At 38.0% G+C, this 22,146-nt stretch overlaps 1 protein-coding gene across 1 annotated transcript in view; it reads right to left on the bottom strand.

Annotated features, from left to right (window-relative positions):
* GRAP2 (GRB2 related adaptor protein 2) overlaps positions 1-6,039 on the bottom strand; it is a 38,235-nt gene extending 32,196 nt beyond the window's left edge. The window contains exon 1 of the mRNA XM_082756801.1: positions 5,903-6,039. The gene's annotated coding sequence lies outside the window, so the exon portion shown is untranslated. The remainder of the gene's footprint in view (positions 1-5,902) is intronic.
* Positions 6,040-22,146: the final 16,107 nt, after the last annotated feature.

The raw sequence follows: 22,146 nt of genomic DNA, 5'->3' as shown, positions 1-22,146 counted from the left end.
CTGTTGGAGGTACCTTCCAGGCAGTTGTATTGTATTGACCAAAGCCACCCACCCTGCCACCAAATCACCTGTGCTTTCTGTTCCCTGATACTCCATATTGAGGAGTAGACCTTGAGTAAACCACTTGAATATTAAGGAATTGCCTGTTTTTCACAGTGGAGAAATAACCCCTGTCAGTGCAAAGGATATGGTGTCAACAGTGTCTGAAAGTCAGCTGAAGCCATGCTGTGAAGGAACTAATTAATAATAGAGCTCAGGGTGCTTAAGGAGCTGACCCTCAGAAGCTCTGGAGATTTAGGAAAGTACTTCTAAACCCATTCTGAAGCTACAATTATTAATGAACAATTAATGTCTACAGCCATCATCCTGTGTTTGCTTCAACCCTGCTTCCCACAGTGACCTCAACAGCCAAGGGTACCAAACCAGAACAGTATTGAAAAATCAAAATAAAAACAAAATAAAACTATGGAGGTACTTGGCATATCTGTGTACTTACAGCTGAGTTCAGTCTTATATTTAAAATTAAAAGCCAGTGTTTTATTTAATGTATGAGAAGCATCACATTCATTGAGAATTACAGCACTAACTGTAAGACCACATAATGAATTTTCTGAGAATTTAGACTTAAATTTACTAACTAATTTAAGGACTAAAATTAATTTAAAATGTAGATTCTTTAAGAATCTTGACACTTTGGGTTTGATCTTTTATTTGTTTCTGTAACCTTGATAATGGATTAATCCAGATCGTCATTCTACTCAAAGATCGTAAAAATCTCGCATTGAAAACATTTTAAGGTTTTCCCAAAATTGGTAGCCTTTTTATCTTTATCTTATTTCTTTATCAAAAAATCCCCTTCAAAAAAACCCTGGTGTTTAATTTTTTCCTTCAGGGGATGCTACAGAGGGACTTTTCAAGATACCCAAGCTGCCCACAGCTAGCATGGCCCTTTCAAATTGTTCATCGCTTCACGTCAGGATTGTCTGCAGACATTGGAGACTCCATCATCTTTTGTCAGGGACACTTGGCTTCGCTTCTCTTGGAAACAGACAGAAGCAGCTGCTGCTCTTAATGATGAAACTCCAACTGTGCACAGAGGTATCAGCCCCACTGAGAACTGCCTCATCGTGATGTCGTGGGAAAGAAAAAATATTTTCTTGAACATCACTTAAAGCTTCTCTGACATCACGAACATTCAGAGGCTTTGATTATTGCATGGTATCATTACAGCAAAAGGAGAAGATAGCATTAAACCATTTAGGCATGTATCACAGTTGTAATTACTTGGAATAGAGGAGATAGAAACATACACTATACCAAATCAGTAGGCAAAGGGTGCCACTGCTGTACATTGCTCCTGCTGAAGGTAATGACATTATGACAACACCTATATAATCTTTAGCAACGTAATATTGCAATTCTATTCATTCCCTTCTCAAAGTATTTAATGACTTCAATGAATTAAGATTCTCCTTTTGTTCAAGACAGGAAAATACATTGAGACCAGATTCAGTTCTCCTATACTGTACAAAATCAGGAAAATGTTTTAGTTTGATGGATTGAATCTCAGAGATCTGTTACGCTGTCAGGATTACTAAAAAAGGAGGAGCCAAACACATTAGGGTTCAACAAAAGCATTATGAGTCTGTTAGCATAATGATAATACAACTTGAAACTTCACTCTGTAAACTAGTTGCCCTGTTAGAAAGTATTTGTTCCATCCATGCAAGAGCTCTGCATACCCAGCTGACAGAGGGTTGGGCCACCTTTCTCCAAATCATTATGTTTAAGCCACTATTTGCGTAGCATACGGGACGTGATATATGGATAGTCTGATCTGGTACAGCAAATCCCATGTACAAACAGCCAGAATGCCTCCAGTATCTTATCTTTAGATGCTACACACTTCTGCATGAAAAACAATTATCAGAGCACAGTCGTGCACCAAGATAATTTTAGAAGTTTGCCCACATCCTAAGATAATCCCTGTTTAGTTTGCAGGGTTAAGGAGTGTGTCTCCTGTGCCAGAACTCAGCTGTAGCTTGGAGGGGCTACGACCTAGAAACATGATGTTGTTATTTATGTAGCTAGATTTTAAAAATAAAAGAGAGATGCCAGAGCTCTGAGGGTTGAAGTTTTTACTCTAAGGGTTACTGGCAAATTTGTCACGATGAGATAATAAAAAATAAATAAATTGGGGAACTAGAAAGAAACGTCTAGAGAACACAAGGCATACAGTGCCTCAGGGAAAAGAATGGTATGCAATTATAACCATACACTGCTCAGAAAAGATAAAGCTGCATGTAAAAAAGGTTATAGACTTGGGGAGAGGGAAGAAGGATGGATGTTGGAGCTCCGAGAGAGAGGAAAAAAGGATTTCATCATGTATTGGTGCATACTGCTCATTTAGGCATTCCAGTCATTTTCTTTCATCTCATAATATTTCACAGTACTAACCTATGAACTCAGTGCCAGCATAATGTGGCCCTTCTTAGCAAGCTTATTCCTCAAAGGTTAGTCTCCCCTGCTTAGATGTTATTTAAATGGTACTTTAGTGTGGTTCTCTAATCAGCAAAACAATTTCAAAAAATGTAAGGCTACAGGAAGAACTCAGACCCTTCCAAGATCACTTTTTTCATTCTCATCTATCTGAAGCTAGCAACAGTATTTACTATATTTCAGAGACAGTATTCTGGGCTAAAGCCAAAAGAAGAAAAGATGCCCTTCCTCTCACCCAGACTACGCAGCTAGGTAAGCCTGATATCCCTGGCACAAGAGGGACCAGAGATCAGAAACATCTGAGTAGAGCATCAACCCACTCAAATGGCTATATCATGGGAATCAGTTTGTACCTCGAAACATGAAGGTGATAGTACCTACTACGCTTGTTAGCCTAGCTAGTATCACTACCAGTTCCACTCATGTTTGCGCAAGTCCCTCCCTTTTGCACTCTTTTTTTAAAAAGTGCTTATTTGAAATCACATTTAAAATGAGACTGTCACTATAAAACACAGAAAAAAGGCAGCCTTGTCTACTGATTAAGAAACAAGACCAAGAATCCAGTTTCTAAGCCCAGCTCAGGTAAAGCTTTGCTGTACACCTCCAGACAAGTTACTCGACCTCTTTGAACTGTAGGAGACATCTATAAAGTACAGCATAGTCATACATGGAGGTACTGACATGGGCTGCGGTTATGGCTTTTGAGCCATAAAGCTTGATTCTCAGAAGGCCTGTTCATTTTTGCAGATTATTAGGTTAGTTAAACTAGTACGGCTTTAGTGCTTCTGACATCTCAATGACTTTACATTCATTTACATAAGTCTGATTATAACTATACAGTAACAGCATTCATACTGACCCCGTCATAAGGGCAAAGAGGCAAAATTCCCATCAATAGCCAAAAATCTGTGCAGACATTAAGAAGAAACGATTATACAGGAAAACTAAAGTTGCTGCCGTATAACCCCTGATGGCAATACACTTCATTTGGTGCCGCCCAAAAGTACGAAGAATGGTGGAAAACTTAGCTGAAAAAAATAGGAAGTCTCCTTCAAGGGAGCTGCAAAGTGAAGATTTTTGAAATATGTCAAGGGATTTATGGATGCCATTTGTGCTGACTGGAACATGGCTTGCAGCCAGCCGTGAGCCTCAGATCAAGTGTGTGACAATCATCATATTCTGTGTAGCATTTTAAGGAACTGAAAGAAGACAGGATAGTTACATTTCTGTTACACTAAAACCAGACTCTGGAGGGAAAAGAGAAAGGTAGAGGAAGATAGGGCCTTATTATATCATAAAAATGAAAGAAACTAAAACGAGCCCCAAACACATAGGGATACCAAGTGGTGGTAGAAGTGCTTCATTACTGGTAAAACATATGGCATTTCCCCAGCCACAGTGGTTGGGCCCTTCTGACTACTTATATCAGAGACTAAACTTGGCAGCGAGTGTATTTTATGGCGTATATCTTACAGCTCTACTAAGAGGAGAATTTCAAGTGAAAATACTGTTAGGGGAAGAAACATAGTGAAGGGGATGAAGATCATTTTCATTATGTCAGGCAGTAAAAATAAACCAAAAAAGACTGCCTACAGCAGTAGTTCCAGACCTGTGGCTTAATAGCAACCTCTTGCCTGCCAAACTTTCAGATATTGCTTGTGGCCACAGAGAGCTGCTGTCAAGCTGCAAACTGATGGGGAGGGCAACGTGTAGCATTGTACGGAGGGCATTACTTCCTCATGCTGCTGCCCTTGAATCAGTGAAAATGGAGGGCAGTGACATATGGTTGCAAGAGTGGAAGGTAAGAAGTGTGGAAAAAAATATTCTGTATGACTAGGTAAGAGAAGACAAGGTTTGAAGAGAGAAGTGATGTCTTTTATTATAGAGTAATGGCTATAACTTATGGAAACCAGACAGGCTTCCAGACATACTATACCTTCTGCAAACTAATGTAAAAAGGTATATGAGATAGGACAGACAGCTAAGTTGAACAGCAGAGCCCTGGTACTCTAGGAACTGTAAAAATTCTGTCTTGTGAAAAGTCAATTCTTGTTTTGCCCTGGAAGATACCTCAGTCGTAACAATTTTAGAAGCTGTGTATGGAGAAGAATAGTAGAGACGAAGCTAACTTCCAAATCCAGACAACAAAATTAAGCCATATTTATATGGGTATGTTTCACATCGCTTATCCATCCACCTCCAGGTCACTCTGTTTCCTGCACATACAGGGCTATTTTGTGTTTAATCTCTTATCTGGGGAATTACCAAATTTGGATGCAAGAAAGGATGCAGAGATAAATATCACTTGATGGGAAAGTCTGAGGAATTGACTCAGCGGGATACAAACTGTTTTTTTTGTTTTTTTGTTTGTTTGTTTTGTTTTGTTTGTTTGTTCGTTTTTCCCCTCTTCACAGGTTTTCTTCATATCTTTTCCCCAATTCATTTCACCGTCACATCATAGACAGGGTTCATGGCATATTCACAGACCTGGGACAGAGGCTAAAGTATGGGCCATGCCAAAACACAAACAACGGGCTTCAGGGTTTCTCACCCAAAAGCCCAGCTCTTCCTGCCATACCCATTTACTTGAAATTCAGTTAATACAAAACCTTTCTTCTCCAGACAAGTATGCAACAGCTTCTCCCACTGTTGCTGAAAAGAGTTTACATTATTTTTTCTAGAAAAAAATTGTACTAATACACACTGCTAAATAATGTCCTGGAGACTGATATCCTTTTGCTCCAAAGTGAACTGCAAGACAGGTCAAGCAGTTCAAGCATTCTCCATACACACAAACATACGTGAAACATACATAGACCATGCCACGCAGCTCTCTAGCATGCCATCCTAACAAAATGTCTCATACCAGTGTTGCATGTTGCGCTTACAGTCCACCAAAAAACTTCATAAGAATGTTAACGAAGCAATTAAGGAGAAATTACATTCAGGCCTTATCCCTTGAGACTTTAGCACATTTCACAGGAAACAACAAGAAAAGGGTCAGTGATGCCAGATCTGCAGTTGCCAGAAGCATTTTTTCTTTCTAGGCATCTTGCCCCAGTCAGTATGATCACACTGGGTATCTTGGAGACACAATAGCCTGATCTCTCTCAGGGCAACCTTAAAGTTTCTGGGAAATCTGGATCTCCCTTTGCTTTGTCCTTCTGACTATAAAACAATACAAAAGAAAACATTATTTTCTTCTTCCGAGAACATTCCTGATCCCCCAGTGACAAACAGAAAAGCTTGATGCAGCTGTGGTGGAAGTGAAAACACACTGAATTCTCAGCCTTGCATGTAAGATCTTCCTTGTTAAACTCTGCAGAGAATGCCATGCTAGTTTAGCCAACGCTACTCTTAAAACTTCATAGCGAAAGAAGCAAGGAGTCAAGCAGATCTGTACCTTTGAGGGCTGGTTGCACTCTGCTGTTTCAGGATCTGTGCTGAGACAAAACGGTGGGGAGCAGTAGGAGTTTCATAACAAGATAACCAACTTGCCTCCTGCCTTCAGTGCCAGTGCTCAGCACGGGTTGAAGCCTGCAGAGCCATTCAGGACACACAGGACTTCACTGAGGCATCTTCACCTCTCCCTCGCCAAGCACAGCCAATCAAGCCGGCAGGGTGCAAACCACAAACCACGCAGGAACTCGCAGGCACGGCAGCTTACAGAGCCGGGTGTGGGGCTCAGCTTAGTGTGGTTTTATTATTCTACTGCCAGGGTAACAGCTGCTCAAGAGCAGTTTCTGTGAACGCTACAGCTGTTCGCCACTCCAGCTGCATCTTAAGCACAGGGGCACCCCATAACTTGCTCAACACTTGGGTATTCAGTGCATCTGTCTGGAAAATACCGGACACTGTTGGACACAAATAGTGTTCACAGGAGCAAGCCATCAAGTGTGTCCTGAAAGATACCCTCTTCTCTAATATCGGGTGATGGGTGGTCATAAACTACCTGTTTGAACTTGTAAGGCACCTCTCCTGCCATACATCCCCCTGATGTGACAGAGTCTGCAGGTCACACAGTGCACCTACATGTGAGAAGATGTGTCTCTCACGTGTAGGTGCACAGAAAATACAAGCAAACAAAAGGGTCATCTCGAGCAGCACAGACATGGGCCAAGAGGGAGGTACTATAAGAAAGCATCCAGGATTTTAGCAGGCTTCAGGATTATCGTCATTAGGGGAGCTGTCTTTGAGCTGTGAGAAAATGGCATGAAAATCTGAATCTTATTAAAAAAAAAAAAAAAAAAAAAAAAAAAGCACATCTGTTTATTTAGTTGTTGCACCAGTTTAGTCACTAGCAGGGGTGCACCGCAGGAGGCTGACGGCCTGAAGAGAGCAACTGCCATCTACACAGAGCGCTGAAGATTTGCCTGGCCAACATCTGTGCTACGTCTCTTTCAGATGGCAAAGTATTTATGGACCATGTAAATGCAAGGGGAAAAAAAATGTGTAATTAAGGTTTCTCCCCGGGTGATTAAAGGCTGAAGGTACACCGTGGGGCCACTGAATAGGCTGTGCCACCTCATGCCTCTGCCATGGGCTCCACCCACCATCCCCACACAAAATGGCGGCCGTCTCCCCTGCCCCAGAGCAGAGGCAGGTGATGGCCCTGCCCGGTGCTTGTCCTGTCCCCATCGGGGCTCAGCCTCACAAAAGTCTTTTATTTTCTTTCCTTTTCTTCCCACAGGGCTCCAGTCCATCCTCCAGCCTAAGGACTGCTAGTGGCCTGTGGAAAAAGGGATGTTGATGACTGGAAAAGTTGTTACAGGAGGGCAGGAGCCCCTTTAGGAAACACAGTGCTTGCCCTGGCCCATGGCCATCCGGTGCTGTGCCTGCAGCAGATAGCACCGGGTGTTTCAGAGAAGAGTAAAAAAGGCTTGACATCAAGTGAAATTTCTCCCTGCAGCCATTGCTCAGAGACCACTTGAAATCATAGCCTAAAAACATCTAAATTCTGGCTGGTTGACTGTAAGCAAGAAAAGGACTACTTGCTGAAGCTGAATCAGATGTATAAATTATCGAGTTCTTGAGTCAGTGAAATCCACAGTCCCTGGTTTTTTGAAGCCTCTTTTATCGTCTCTGTACCAGTTTGAGGACCTGGATGAGATTCTGTTTCCCTGAGCATGGTTCAGAGCTTGGCCAAATGTCTGTGCTTTTTCCAGCCTACTGGTCAAAAGCAGAGATACAAAATGTTTTAAACTCCTAATTATTGTTGACTTTGAAAAACAAGAAGCCAGATTGCTCAGGTTGTATCTGTATCTCTCAATAGACCACAGATGTTACAAATGGAAATGAACAAAAAGTTATGATTCATAATAATGAAATATCTAGTGCTGGAAAAAAAATGGTTTTAATAGTATCTTTTGACCCTAAAAATTACAGAGAAGGATTAAGCTGTTTTGTGAATTTCTACTAAATTGCTCTCTTGCTCTTTTAATGTCTTAAGCACTTCTGATATGGAATGTTCTGATTTTTTAATTTAAAACTGCTCTTTATCTCAATATTTTCTGTGATTTGAATAAAAAAGTAAAACACTAAACCCTTAAGCAAACTTTTATATATTTTTTTTTTTTTGGGTGGACAAAACATAACTTTCCATTTGGCCTAAGATAAAATACTCTGAACTATTCAGGAAAAAAAAAAAAAAAAGTATTTTTCACTTTGCATTAGAAACTTTAGTCTGGTAAGCATTTCAATATGTAAATAATTTTCAATATGACTAAAAATCAGTTATATATACAGCATTGTAGGACTAATCACACAGAGTTGGCTCAGGGACGGAAGCACAGAGTGCAAGAATCAGATGTTGATTTCTTGTCTACTAACACTAATACCTAAACTGTGTTCAACTTCATTTATGTAACATGATCTATATGACATTAACTGACAACCAAAAGCAAAAGACAGGAAAATAATTCATGGGTATACCAATGCTTCAAGCCTTTATAGTCTCAATAACTTGATTTGAGTATTATTTAAATAAGAACATCTTACATTTCTTCTTATTTTTTTATTTTTATTTTTGTCAGAGGAGGATCTTTTAAGCTAATGACTTGGTTTTGCTATGATTCAACTATACTAACATATTTTTATCTCTAGAACATCCTACCCATTTAATATCTTGGAGTAGCAGATAAATACCTCTGTGCGTTAAGAGTATATGATCTCTCAATGTAGAAGTCCTGTGAAGTATCACCACCCCAAATACTTGTAATGTCATTTCAATGCAGTATACTCTTTTTACATCTAAATTATTCCTGAGATCCTGAAAGGACATGGAAGTGTATGCTGACATTGTTCTTGTTGTTCTTTTTGTACACATACAGAACTTCAAGCTGTCACTCTCAAACTTTTCACCGTTCACTAAAAACAAAGAAACAGGAAGAAGCATGACATGCCCTGTATGATGAGAGCACATCTCATCAAAATCCTGGATGTATCAAAATCAAACTGAGTGTGGACCTAGATATGAAAAACCTAGATACCAAATTTTCTGCTCAAGCAAGTTATGATTGCAGCAGGATTATACAATCATTTTGTAAAATAATAATAAGAAGAAGAACAAAAAACCAGTTATGTTGACATGTAACCATTGTCAGAGTGCAACTGTGACAGGAGTGAGTAACATACAAAAGCAAAAGAGGAATCTCATGATTGAAGTTTTTAATAGCTTCATTGAAACACATGATAAATTCAGTTTCTCTCAGCAGGAGAGACAGATAAAAATGGACTCCATTTGAACTGCAAACAACAAAGAGGCACAGGGAGTTGTAAAACGTACAGCACCCTCCTCATAAAGATCCCACTTTCTCTCAGTTCCAAGTGTTTGCAACTGTCTCGCCCTGTGAAATCTTAATTAAACCAATATATTTCCCATCTAAGTAATTTTGAAGATGTGTGTAGTTTGATAAAAAGGTTAATTAGCTCTATTCTTTAAAAAATTAAAAAGGTACCATTTTTATCTTTTGCTTGAGATTCATGCCTGTCCTTGCATTAAAAATATCCCTCAATCTGGACTGTAGTAGCTAGCAGACAGGAGAAGCATGCTGGTTAGCAGGGCTGGGGGGATGGAGCTGTGATGGAAAGCAAACATTTATTATGAATTTTAATATTTTTACCTTTTGTTCTCATAAAAGTGCATTACAGATTGCCTCCCTTCTTGAGACTGGGTGTTTGTCAGGGCTTGAAATCAAATTGATACATGATGAAGGCGGACCCTTCTCTGGTGACTCAGCTGGGAATCGCACAGAAATCTACCCAGCCTGATGCTAACTAATAAAAGGAAGGGAGGGGAACAGGAACATCTCATAAAGCTGTGAAATGACAATTCACAAGCATCATTTAAATCATTTGGAGGCTGCATTCCCTTTTTATGCTATTACTGCATTGACTAAAATGCACCTCCTATTGAGTATACCAGCTGTGAAAGCTGACAGATCCAAGCAGATCAGTCTAGAAACACTGTTGTTACAGTTTAGCAGAGCAATTCACAGACAAATGGAAGCTCTTGTTTTAATTCTGTCACCTCTCTGCTCCTGTTTAGAGCCCATCAACAATTCCTCAGACAGAAGGGTTGCTATAGATTGACATAAGGCATTTCCTTCCCTTCTCCCTAGCTGCAGATATTGTCCTTTTGGTGTAATGTAACTTTCACTGGATCTGACATTTGCATTTGGATCCCGTTATAGGTGTGATCAAAATGCTAACTACGGTAACACCATAAAAGTCAAGCGAAGTCGTGGTTTAATAGTAAAAGGTGTTATGCTGCATTTAAACAAGCTTACTGGAAAATAAAATGATCCATTTCTTCTTTCACTTGCTAGTTCTTGCTGCATTCTTGGTAGATTTTTAATAGTAAAACACTTGAATATGGTGTTTTCAACCTATAAATGTCAAAGTAGTTCATTGTTATGGAATACATTATTGAGAAGGACCAAGCCACTTTCCGTCTAGTTTGGTGTCAAACTGTATTCTCTCCAAAACAAGAGGGGGGTAGGTATATTCTCTGTATTTTCTCCTCAGGTCTGTCATGGTTGCTGTATTTTTGGTTAAGGGCAGTTGAATGTGTTGTTGCAGAAAGCAATATCTTTTCTACCTTCCTCTTTAATTTTCCTACAGCGGAATCCTAGTGTTTGCTGTCCTACACATATGACAAATAGAGAATAAACCTATTTCTGTCTGTCTTTCTGCAAAATGTTAAGTGAATGATATCATCTTTGAACAGTTATATTTGCAGAGTTGTGTTGGTATACAGGATTAGGAGAAAACAAACACCACAAGATATGTTTGACATCACTTAGTGACCATAGATGCAAAATAACTTGTTACCTATGGCACTCAGGAGGTACATGAAGAGATTTATGAAAAATTATTCTGAGGCCAGAGTGAAAGTCAGGGAAGCAACCTCTACTAATCCCTGGGTCTCCCAAGGTCACCAGTGTGAGGGATCAGTGAACTAATGCATAGTACCGTTTCTCTTTCAGGGATTATGGATATGATACATCACAGGATGAATGACTAGAAAGAACTGGAGGCACTTCTTTAAGTATCTCATGCTGTTGGACTGTTTTATCAATACTGGATCAGAGCAAGTCACACACCATTGTCAAGAGGGCTTCTTCAACATGGAGACATTGAAGAATTAGAATTTTCATTTTATGGATAACACTGGAAGGGTTCGAGGGAAGGATGACTTGAGAAGGCAATTAAAATTAGGAAGTTTATGGGGGGGGGTATTTAAACTAATTGCTCAAGGGAAAATAGCAAGTATTTATAGCTGCACAAAGAAATCAGAAAGAGAATAGGGAAACCAACATTTCCATATTATTTTGGGAGAAAACACATAAAAATACTGTCACATTTACAGATAATAACTTAGGAAAAAAATACATCACCAATGACTTTAGGCTTACATATCAGTGGAAATGTTTTTGATTATAAAGACAGATGAGCTGAAATGCTGAAAACTGAAAAGAAATTAGCATCCAGTTGGCATTTCTGAAAATTACTGGCTTGAAAATAAACAAGAAGAACTAATATTTCCTAGCTATAAAATACATACTAAAATAGATTGGGATTTATATTGAGCTTTCATAGATGTATTTTCCTAGATTAATGAAGGGAATTGCACTGGAGAAGACAGTAAGAGAGAATCTGTGTATAAAAATTCTTTGTTACACAAGCACTAATATGAGAATCGGGTAATTGATGTGGATGCTTGGTGCTATAATAGCCTGGACAACTTAAGTTACGAAAGAGCATCCCAGGTGTATGTCATTTAGGAAAGAAACACTGAAGCTGTTTCAGCCAGTAGTGCTCAGTCTGCAGTTCTGACAAATATCACTGGTCAAAACAAGTTGGCTTTGAAACAAATGTGATTTTGTTGAGAAATCATACTAAAGGTACAGGGTCAGGCAAAAAGCCCATCTGGCCTAGTGTCCTCTAGCTAATAGTGCCAGTAAGGTCTATTTACTGAAAGTGGGCAGGAAGAAAAGAAATAGCAAGCCTTCTCTTGACATTCTTGATGGGATTATTACCTCCAACAATCTAGGGTCTTGTTGAAACAGAGGTTATATATAATAAATTATAGTGAAGAGGTACTTTTTCCCTGTAAAATCACTTATTTATATTTTTGCCTTTTGTTACACTCTTTGGCAATAAATTTCACAATTTACTTAATGCACAGTACGGAAAAATACTTCCTTCTTTTTGTTCAAAACCTACCGTCTGATAATTTCAGTAATGTAAACTTGTTACTCTTGGAGAAAGTAGGCCATGCTAACTTAATCAACTTCAAATCAGTAGTTCAGAAGTTTACACTTAAAGCAAAGGCACAACATTGACCACTCAAGCACCTTTACCACTGAAATGTAAGTAATGTTTTCTATTTCAAAATCAATCAGATCAGTTGAGAAACTTTGTAATTTAGGAAAGCTGTAACAGCATATGAAAGCTGTTATCTTTATTTTCGATATCATCTCTAGACATTGGTTTTAGCTCTTAACCTGCAAGAAGTTCTTGATAATTACTAACATCTTGGCAGTGAAAAGAAAAGGAAATGCCAATCAATTGACAGTAGAAAAGTATCCATGCTACAAAGACAATTATCCAGTTCACATCAATTACTCCACCTGCTAGCAATCCCTACAGAGAATCTGAATGTCAGAGGGGCTGTGGAAAATGAACTTCCTATTGTCCAGCCTATTGTAGAGCACTTCTTCTTGCACATTACTGACATGCTTATGGAAGAACAAGAGCATGTTCTATCCTTGCTCTCATGATAACCAGTGTCTACTAGATAGATGACTTCTGTATTGTATATATTGTCATCTGACATATATGAGTATCCAAATTCTGCAAACTACATTTTCTAGGGAGAAGAATGAAAGAAAGAAATACAATCTGCGCACCAGAGTTTTTATTCAGAAATAAATTATGGTAACCGTTACCTGTATTTTATATATCATAGACTCTTCTCATTGTTATTTAAGTTAAAGATCCTGACAAAATTATCAGAAAGTCAAAGCCAGAGAAACAGTCTTCCTTTCCCTCCCCCTTTGTCAGTTATTTACACAGGACACAGAATTGCTCATCAAGTCAATTTACATTCTGGGGAACAAATAGATGGATTACAGTATTATGTATAAAACTTATTCCTGCTGTACTGAACCATGAAATTGCAGTTAATTTTGCTGAAATGGACCATTATATTTTTAAGTAGAAGTGAAAGAAAATGAGAAAAAGGAGGCAAACTGTTAGGAACCAAACTTCAAATACAAGATTAAATTATTAGTAGGAACGTAGCACTGCTGGGAACAGCATGAGCTGTTAGATGAAGCCACTGACCTGCTGGCTTTCAGACACAACCATGTATCCACCTTGCCATAGTAAATTAGATGAATTATTGGTAGTGATGGGCCTGTCACGTTGTGCATTCATGTCCCCGAGTGATCTATGCGAAAGCAAATTCCAGCTGATACAAGCTCCTTACAGCTCCTCCCGGCTCTGAGATGCCAACAGCATGCATCTGTTCTGTGCAACAAAATAATTGCATCGTGACACGGCTATAGTACAGCTGTGCATAATGATTTTGCTTGATTTTATACTGATAGATGAGACAAATTCAAGTCTATTTAATGATTGCACAAAAATCTGGAGGCTATGAGATTAGACTAAGTAAAACTGGAACTGTACCATGAGAATTTGCATTTCAATGCCCTTTTTTCCTAATTCAGCAAAAGATGGCATGCACTTCCACCATCTCACTGTTTAACTTGAAAGGAGTATGTAGTTTAATGCTAGGTTTAGTACAAGCCAGGGAAACCAACTCAGACTTGGTCATTCAGTTCTAAGAGGTGTTTCACTTGTTATAATTAGCTATTGCCTTTCACCAAAATGTTGGGAACCAACATTATGCACAATCTTACTCCATCCCGTTTATGAAGTGAAATGTCTTAACATAAAAAGCCCTTGGTAAAGCAGTTTGGAAGCCCAATACTCCTCAATAACTAGAAGCAACCACTTGAACTACCAGCTGACTATCCAATTAATTTGTCCATTGGGCCAGGCAAGGCCAAAATTCTTCAATGTGACACTACAGTGAGATCAAGTGCATTATTGCATTCAGTGCTTGAAAAAATTATCAACAACAGAAAGAATGAAATAAAGAGAAAAGGTAATACTATACAGTACTCAATTTTCAGGTTTATAAATCTAAGAGAGGAGGAGGCAGAGGTCTTTCACTGTCTGCAGTCTGTCTCTTGAGGCATTATGTAACATATGCTAAGGACTCTATTCAGCATGCCAAAAACAGGAAAAATCTGCCTTAACTTCCCTTTCTTGTGGTTCCTGACAGCATCAGAAGAAGCTATGACAAACAGGCAGCAAGGTAGCTAAAACAAATCTAGGTGTTGTACTTTCTACGTGATGCTGTCCCCTTAGAGGGCTACTATCAAAGGCTGCTCACCAACATTGTATCCCCTTCAGCTCCTAACAGAATTTCCTGGTTCAGACGAACTTCAACCTAGACATCTCTACCTTAAATTGTAAGAATAGGCATGCCAAAACTTTAAGTGAATCAAAAAGAAAATGCTTTCTATTCAGAACAAAATTGCTATCCATCAAAAAAATAAATAAATCTATAGGTCAATGGTTTTAGAAAAAGTGGAAAATGAAGCATTTAGTAATATATAACAGGTCTTTTTATAGACTACACTCTCTCATATAGTCTCAGATAGAGTCATATTGTGGGTGGTTAAATTGGGCAAACATTTTTCTCAATCTGTTCACTGTTTGGTACAATTTGGTTTGACCAAAAAACTCACTCAGGACTGGAATAGCAGGGTGTATTAATGGTTCATCTTAAATAGTCTTAAAAATGGTTAGTCTTAAAATAGTCTGACAAAAAACATGTTGGGGTTCCATAACTAGGAAAATAAAGAATTGCTCTGGGTCAATACAGAGGTTTCTGTGCAGAACTAGGAAGAAATCATCAGCAGGGGAATAACAAGTGACCAGTTTAATGGACTCTTGCTAGAACTGTGCAATAACATTGGGACTGAGAAGTGCAGAGACCAACGCTAGACGAACAGTGATGCCGTGGGAGATGAAATGCACCAAAGAGATGGGTAGAGATCAACAGAGTGTTTACAGTATTTTTGTAACTTCATGCTTCATCTCACTGCAGATGTCTTGCATAATTTAGAGACCCCTGATATTCACACAAACCATATAGGATATATAGGTAACAGAAGAAATTAATTCTTTTTATGTGGTGTTCAAAAAAAAAAAGTCCTCCAATTTCCAGGCAGATCACTACTTTCAGAATAAATTGTCAGATGATATTCACTGTGAAATAACATGGGAATAAGATGACTGTACCCTAGTGCTAACTAAATCAGTATGGCTCTATGCCACAAAACAAAGAAAAATTGCCCCCTGCTAGCATTATTTTCAGTTATTTTTGTACAGCTTTTACATATATCAGTTATTGCTGAGGTCTAGAAAACAGCAAGGCTATTTATTCATGAGTAAATAATTCTACATAACATTTAAACTATAAAATAAAAGGAGAGGAGACTAGTGAATAATTAATATTGCCAGGAGTTAATTTCGTTCAGATAATCTAAAATGCTGTAAATTTCATTTGAGTTGAAGTTGCACGATGAAGCTTAACTAAAAAAGCCAATGTTTAATATCAGAAAGAATCTACTCAGAATTTTTGGCTTGTTTTTCAAAGACATAAATGCCAGATATTGAATGCAAAGTTACAGGACATGACTATTCAAGTTGACATATAGTCCAAACCAACCAAAGTCACTGTGTACAGCATTTAGTCTGTTGCTGCACCTTTCACCCTGACCCATCATTCTTAAATATTTCTGCAGTTTAGATGCAGTCAGTATAAGATAAAGGATATCATATTGTCTAGTTTCACCAAGAGAAAAACAGAAGTGCTGCAATTTTTGGACACGATGGCAACAAATGTCTGATATGACAAAGTCATTTCAAGCAGACAGAAGATTACAACTGTTTATATTGGTTGGGATGTACGGTCTATTTGCTGCAGCTACGGTGGAGAGAAAGTATATGAAATGCTTTGCGAGGCCTTCCTCTGCAACAACGTCTATGATTTATATGTGCAGCAATTCAGGTGCAGCATAGCAGGAGGCAACTGCATGTTTATGGCAGCTATAGCGTATGGTCACCAGTTGGCTGGCATGCTGTGTTTAGGCGTTGTGAGGTCATCAAACACAGCTTAATGTTTCCATACCGTATGTACTGTAATATCTGATCACCATGGGAGTAGAGTCTAGAGTTTCAGCTCAGTTTATTTGTTGGCTGATAACAAATAAACTAACACTTGAAATGCTATCCTTTTCTAGTCACCCTATTTATTTATCTATTTATTGTAACCAAGGCAGAGAACACCACTATAATCTGCAACTTGTCCACTTTCCATCTCCCAAGCTTGCTTTCTCCTTCTCACAAGACAGGAGCCTTAGCCTTCTCCATCTTCCAGAAAAGTCAAACTTTTTCAGGCAAATAGTTTCACCTCATCTATTTATCAAATCTTTGGAACACTGCGTAGCTCCTAACAGAAGAAACTTTAAAAACAAATTTTCTAAAGGTCATTAAATCATCCTTGATATGAATTCCTAACAGCTTAGGTACCTTTTCTTTGCATTTCATCAGTTCCATAATGCAATGTTAGCTACAAACAAGCTTGCATGGCAATCATGAGAATCCTTGAAATGATATTTTTTTTCCACACTAAATTATGTTTACAGTTAACTGGGGAGAAATAATACTCATATCAAAACTAAGAAAATGAAAAATCAAGGTGTCTCCAGTGTGTGCTCTGCAGTACCTTGAAGAATATGTATCACTCAGTCATAGCACCATAATTTTTCCTTTTAAAATCAAAACAATGCTGAAAAGCACACCTATGTAAGCCCTTTACAACACTGCAGAGATTTGTTTTTTCATTATGATTTTTATGACTACGTGCAAGACCATATTCAAATTTCCAAAGGAATATTGATTCCAAAGCAATGTCCAAATTCCAAAGGATATCATCTTGCTCTTTCCTCTCAGTTCTAGCTCCAGATACGCACTTGTGCAGAAAGCTGTACACATCTAACCCTAGTAGAGAACCTAATAACTTTTTGAGAGATTTTTTTTTTTTCAGTATAGCTGCCTCAATCTCATGGTTGAAGTTCTGGTGGAAAGTGGGCTGGGCAAGAGAGGAGGAGAAGGGGAGGTGTGAGGCTGCCCACCTCAATGACTGCCAGCCATTAGATGGATTTAGCTGTATTTCAAAATCACACCCTTTTACACAACTCTGGCAATGATGAGAAACTTTAAAGTGCATGTAAATAGTACTGCATTTGCATCCACTCTGAGAACATTTTACACATTGCCAGGACTATGTGGAAAACTGTAGTGCAAATAAAAAGTAGATCAAATATATGCACTGTTGAATTCAGTTACCGGTAGCTCCCTTTTGATCGTCTGTCTCTGTGGAAAATGTACTGGATAAGGCAATTTTATTCTGTTTACTGGGAAGTCCTAGAAGGCATTGAATTTCAACCTTTTTGATCAGTGGAGCCCTAAAGATCGTACAGTTAAGTTGCAGACTTCTGAACAGAGAAAGTAGGCATAATGATGATAGTCTTATTTTTCTGAGCTCTCAGATCCCTTAGAAGCACATCATGGAATTGGTGGATATACCTTGAAAATTTGGATGAAAGCCTGAGAATCCTTTATTACAAATAAGTTAATATAGCTAATAAAAGTTGCATCAGCTTTCTTAAATATTCTATAGCAGTTACAATATAGATGTGCAAGTCCTAACACATATATATACAGAAAAACGCTCACTTAACCAGATTGAATATGGTTGCAAAGACATCCTTACTCGCAGTAACATAAATAATGAAATAAGCTTAGCTAATGCTGCATGACTGTCCCTTTAGGAGCTATGAAAAAATATGGCCAGTTCACCCAGCAATCCCAATGAGTAAAAGTTTTAACAGACATAATTCTTTTAGTTATACAGCCCCAGATATGTATGGTCAAAACCTGAAGGAAAACACAAAGTGTAAAAATTTTATTTAACATGATTTTTCTCTTTTCTTTTTTCTTTTATATTGGAAATTCCAGTTTAAATTACCCTTGGAGCAATAAAGAGGAGATTTTTTTCCTTTTATAGGCTAGCTCTACTTGCCTTTTATCAATTTAAAATGACGTAACTTCCACTAATGCAGGTATTACTATCTTCAGTGGCATACAAATCTTCTTGCTTTTCATAAAAATAGGCATTGTGTGGGGAAAGCTCAAAATACAGTCTTTGCTTTGTTACACCTAAAAGGGCCTGTCTCTTTTCAACATTTTCAACCTACTATCAAAGATGCCCACCAAAGTTTTTTTTTTTTTTTTTTTTTTTTTTTTTTTTTTTTACCTAAAAATACATTTACATCATTCTGCCTTTAACCAAATGCCAAGACTAAAGGTAAATTTTCTCCACCATAAACAGAACAATATAGTACTCTCCAACTGTTGTGGGTGTCTCATCAGCGTTTCTCCTGTGGCTATGGTTTACACCAAGGGCCTTCCATTATTGCCTTCCTACCCTAACAGAACGGTTTTATGTTTGAGTCACTGTACTTGATACAGGCCTATATTATAATTTCTGTCGCTGATTTCCTGTGCAGTCTTGGACAAAATCTCTTTATGTTTTTGATGGTAAAATGAGGCTAATGCATCTCAAACTTATAAGGATATTCTGAAGATCAGTTGATTAGTCTTTGTGAGAGACTCTGATATTAGAGAACAGATGCTTCAAAAAAAGCCAGTAAATATACAGCGATCTTTGATTTCTGGTCTTCCACAGATTTTTTTTAAAAAAGCTTTCCACTTAATAAATCGCAGCTGGATGGCTGTTCTTTTTTACTCAGCATCTCTCACATTAGTTTTCTAAGGTAAAGCCAATTTTCTTGCCTTCTTTTGGAGCTCTTTACCCTTTGCAGATTTAGTACAACACATCCTTTCCAAACATTTATTTTTCAATTTTTATCCTCACATTCCCAAGTACCTTATAAATGCATGTATACAGAAACCTTCAAATAACAAAGAAATAAGACTGCTGCAGGGATACCACATGGCAGATAGATAAAAATGCTATTAAATAGTTAGCTATGTTGTCCCTTCATTGAATCATATCGGAACACCCACAATGGGAGGTATAAAAGAAATACCATATATTCTATAGAAACTGCTGAGAGGAGCTTTTAATTGTATATAATGTAAATCTTCAGGACGCTAAATTAACCTCCTTATCTTTTAAGTATAATTTGGGATAATTAACCACTCCAGCTAATAAGGACATTGGGTTTTGTGTCTCATCCATATCTGATTGCAAAGTCAGCATAAAAGCATGGGTATTGGTGTAACACAGACTCAGAGGAGTGTTCTGCAGACTGAATTGTTGTGGCCCCCATTCCAGCAAAGTTTTGCTGGAAATCTCCTGGCAGAAAACTAAAATGCGTGAGCCTCATAGCCCAAGTGAAATATGGAGGTAAGAATCCAAAGCGGGTGCCCACATAACCCATGTACATTTTAGGAATGCTCTACACCTTTCTGCTGAACTGGATTCTTCAGTGAAGAATTCTGAGGGATTGGTACTTTCTATAGGAAAGACCTTATGATTCAGGACACTGATCATTAATGCAGAAAAAAATTAAATGCTTTCATACAGCACAGTGTAAAACAGCCAACAAAAGAACACATATACACCAAATAATGACAATATCTTTTCATTTTCATTCTGTTCTTTTTTTTTGTTTTGTTTTCATTTATCTGCATTATATTTTAATTTTGCATTATCATTTATAAGTATATAAATTTATCTCAGGAAATTATAATCTTAAAAATTTGTCTTTAGTTTTTCAACTGTTCCCTACTCTCCTGTTGTGCTCCGTGTGTTATGGAGCGCATGTCAGACATAATGCAGCAATAATATTCCTTTTAAAGTAATAAGTATATGTGGGGGAAGGGATGCTGATCCTGGTTTGCTGGGTGTTCACTCATCTGTATAATTTTCACATAAATGAGCAAAACAAGCCTGCTTCTTATATTCATGTCTCCCCTGCTAAAAAAAAAAAAAAAAAAGGAGCATGTTTCAGACACCAGGGGTATGAACACAGAAGACAGCAGGTAAGAACAGGAGGGCTATGCTGAACTGAGAATCTGTCTGGTTTTGTCTATTATCATAAAGAGTTATAAACTCTGTTAGTATTCAACTCCAGCCATTGGCAGTTGGCATTGCAGTTAATGGACTGAATGATGCCTCAGAGGCATTTTTCTACCCGATTAACTCCAGGAAATTTAGCACCTGTGTAAAAAGACACCACCCCAAATAATTAAAAAAAACTCAGCAGAACATTTTTTTTTTTCCAAGGCAACATCCTTCCCACATCAAAACCAGCTTTTCCCAACACTCAAGCGAGCAGCTGTGACTCAAGCCAATTTCTGGACATCACTGCTAAGTATCAGAGTCAAATATTATGGGTAACAGAGCTGCATTTAGAAGGAAAGTCGATGGATACCTAACAGATTAATTTTTATCATCATTCTATTCCCCCACCTTCACAGTAACTAATAAATAACAAGCAGCTGGTGTTAGCAGTGAAATACTCCAAATGAGGATGTGCCCTCAGGCAGATTTTTGGACCCCAATAACTAAAATGAATGTAGAGATTTTGTCTGCCATCTTTTCCTTCTAGTATAAGTGCTGTAAGTGTGTAGACTTAACCATGCTTTGCCAAGTCTCTATCACATTCCCAAATACAACGAAGGGGTCCATGATGGTTTCTTATCTGGCACGCACTGACAGGAATCAAAATTCTATCAAAACAAATGCACAAACTGCAATTAAAACTACATTAGAGATAAAACTGCACAGTTTGAACATTATAAAGCTTCCTGTAGGTCCTCTGAGAGATCTGTAAAGAGTACACAGCTCAGACTACTTCAGAATATTTTTTGCTGGGACATTGTGATATCTTCGGATGGAGTTTATTTTATCTCATGTTGTAAAACTGCACTGATCCCAGCAAGACACCCTTTCTGAATTTTGCCATGTACTCACATTAAATACTCTCTTAGATCATCAGTAATCCCCTTTAAATCAATCAGGTGCTACCTAACAGGAGTAAAAAATATCACTATTTGACTCAGCAACTTAGATAGAGGCTTAGGCTACTTGGCTAAATTGGTTCTGACATATGACTACCAGTCAGCAGAAATGGAGCCCCCCAAACGTGTTTTGGAAGATATTTTGTAAAATGCAGTGTAATTTGCAGAATTATGTATATCAATAGTGAATAAATGCATCATATATCTACAAAATTGTGTGGGTATTCCAGGGTAAAACTCTTTAGTTCATTAAAGTTGCACTGGATGCCTGGCTCTGCACAAAATAGACTATTTTAAAACTAGTTAATTAGTACATGAATCATCAATGTTTTACATCTGTCAAGCATATGAAATATTTCACCTAGCTAGTTAAAATATTTAATTTGGAAGCTGCTTTATGAATAAATATACCATCCATACTTCTCAAGGTATGTTTTTAATGACTCTGCTGAAAGAGCACTGAGGAGGCAATCCCCTTTAAGGTTACGTGAACATACCTATGCTCTTCCCTTAACATTAGGACATAGGGAAGAGCACTGGTATGACCTATACTGAAACTGGCAAACAAAAAATAAAAAAAAAACCAAAATCTCTGATATTATCAAGCAACAACTCTTTCCTTACAGTAAAGAATACACACCACGGCTGGATCTGAATTCAGCTGTTAGATAAATGAGGTCTTCAGCAACTGAACTGCAGAGCAGCAGGAAAAGAGAGGAATAAGAAAGAAAATTTGAACCTAAAATCTTGCATCTGTCCTCAGAGAAGTGCTTTGTAAACAAATTGTAATCAGTTATAACTCCACACTGTATGATTCTGAGGACATTATTCAGGCAAGGCAACTAATTCTTTGTGCACCCAGGAGGGGAGGTATATGCCCCCAGATTTTTATGACATCTTAGTAGGAAACGGAGGGCAGTCTCATCTCTTATTCCTACCTGCCCATGA

This window comes from Aythya marila (genome assembly GCF_965140915.1).
Source record: "Aythya marila genome assembly, chromosome: 1".
Lineage (NCBI taxonomy): Eukaryota > Metazoa > Chordata > Aves > Anseriformes > Anatidae > Aythya > Aythya marila.
Note: the sequence above shows the minus strand (reverse complement) of the source record. Positions and strands in the feature narration are given on the sequence as shown.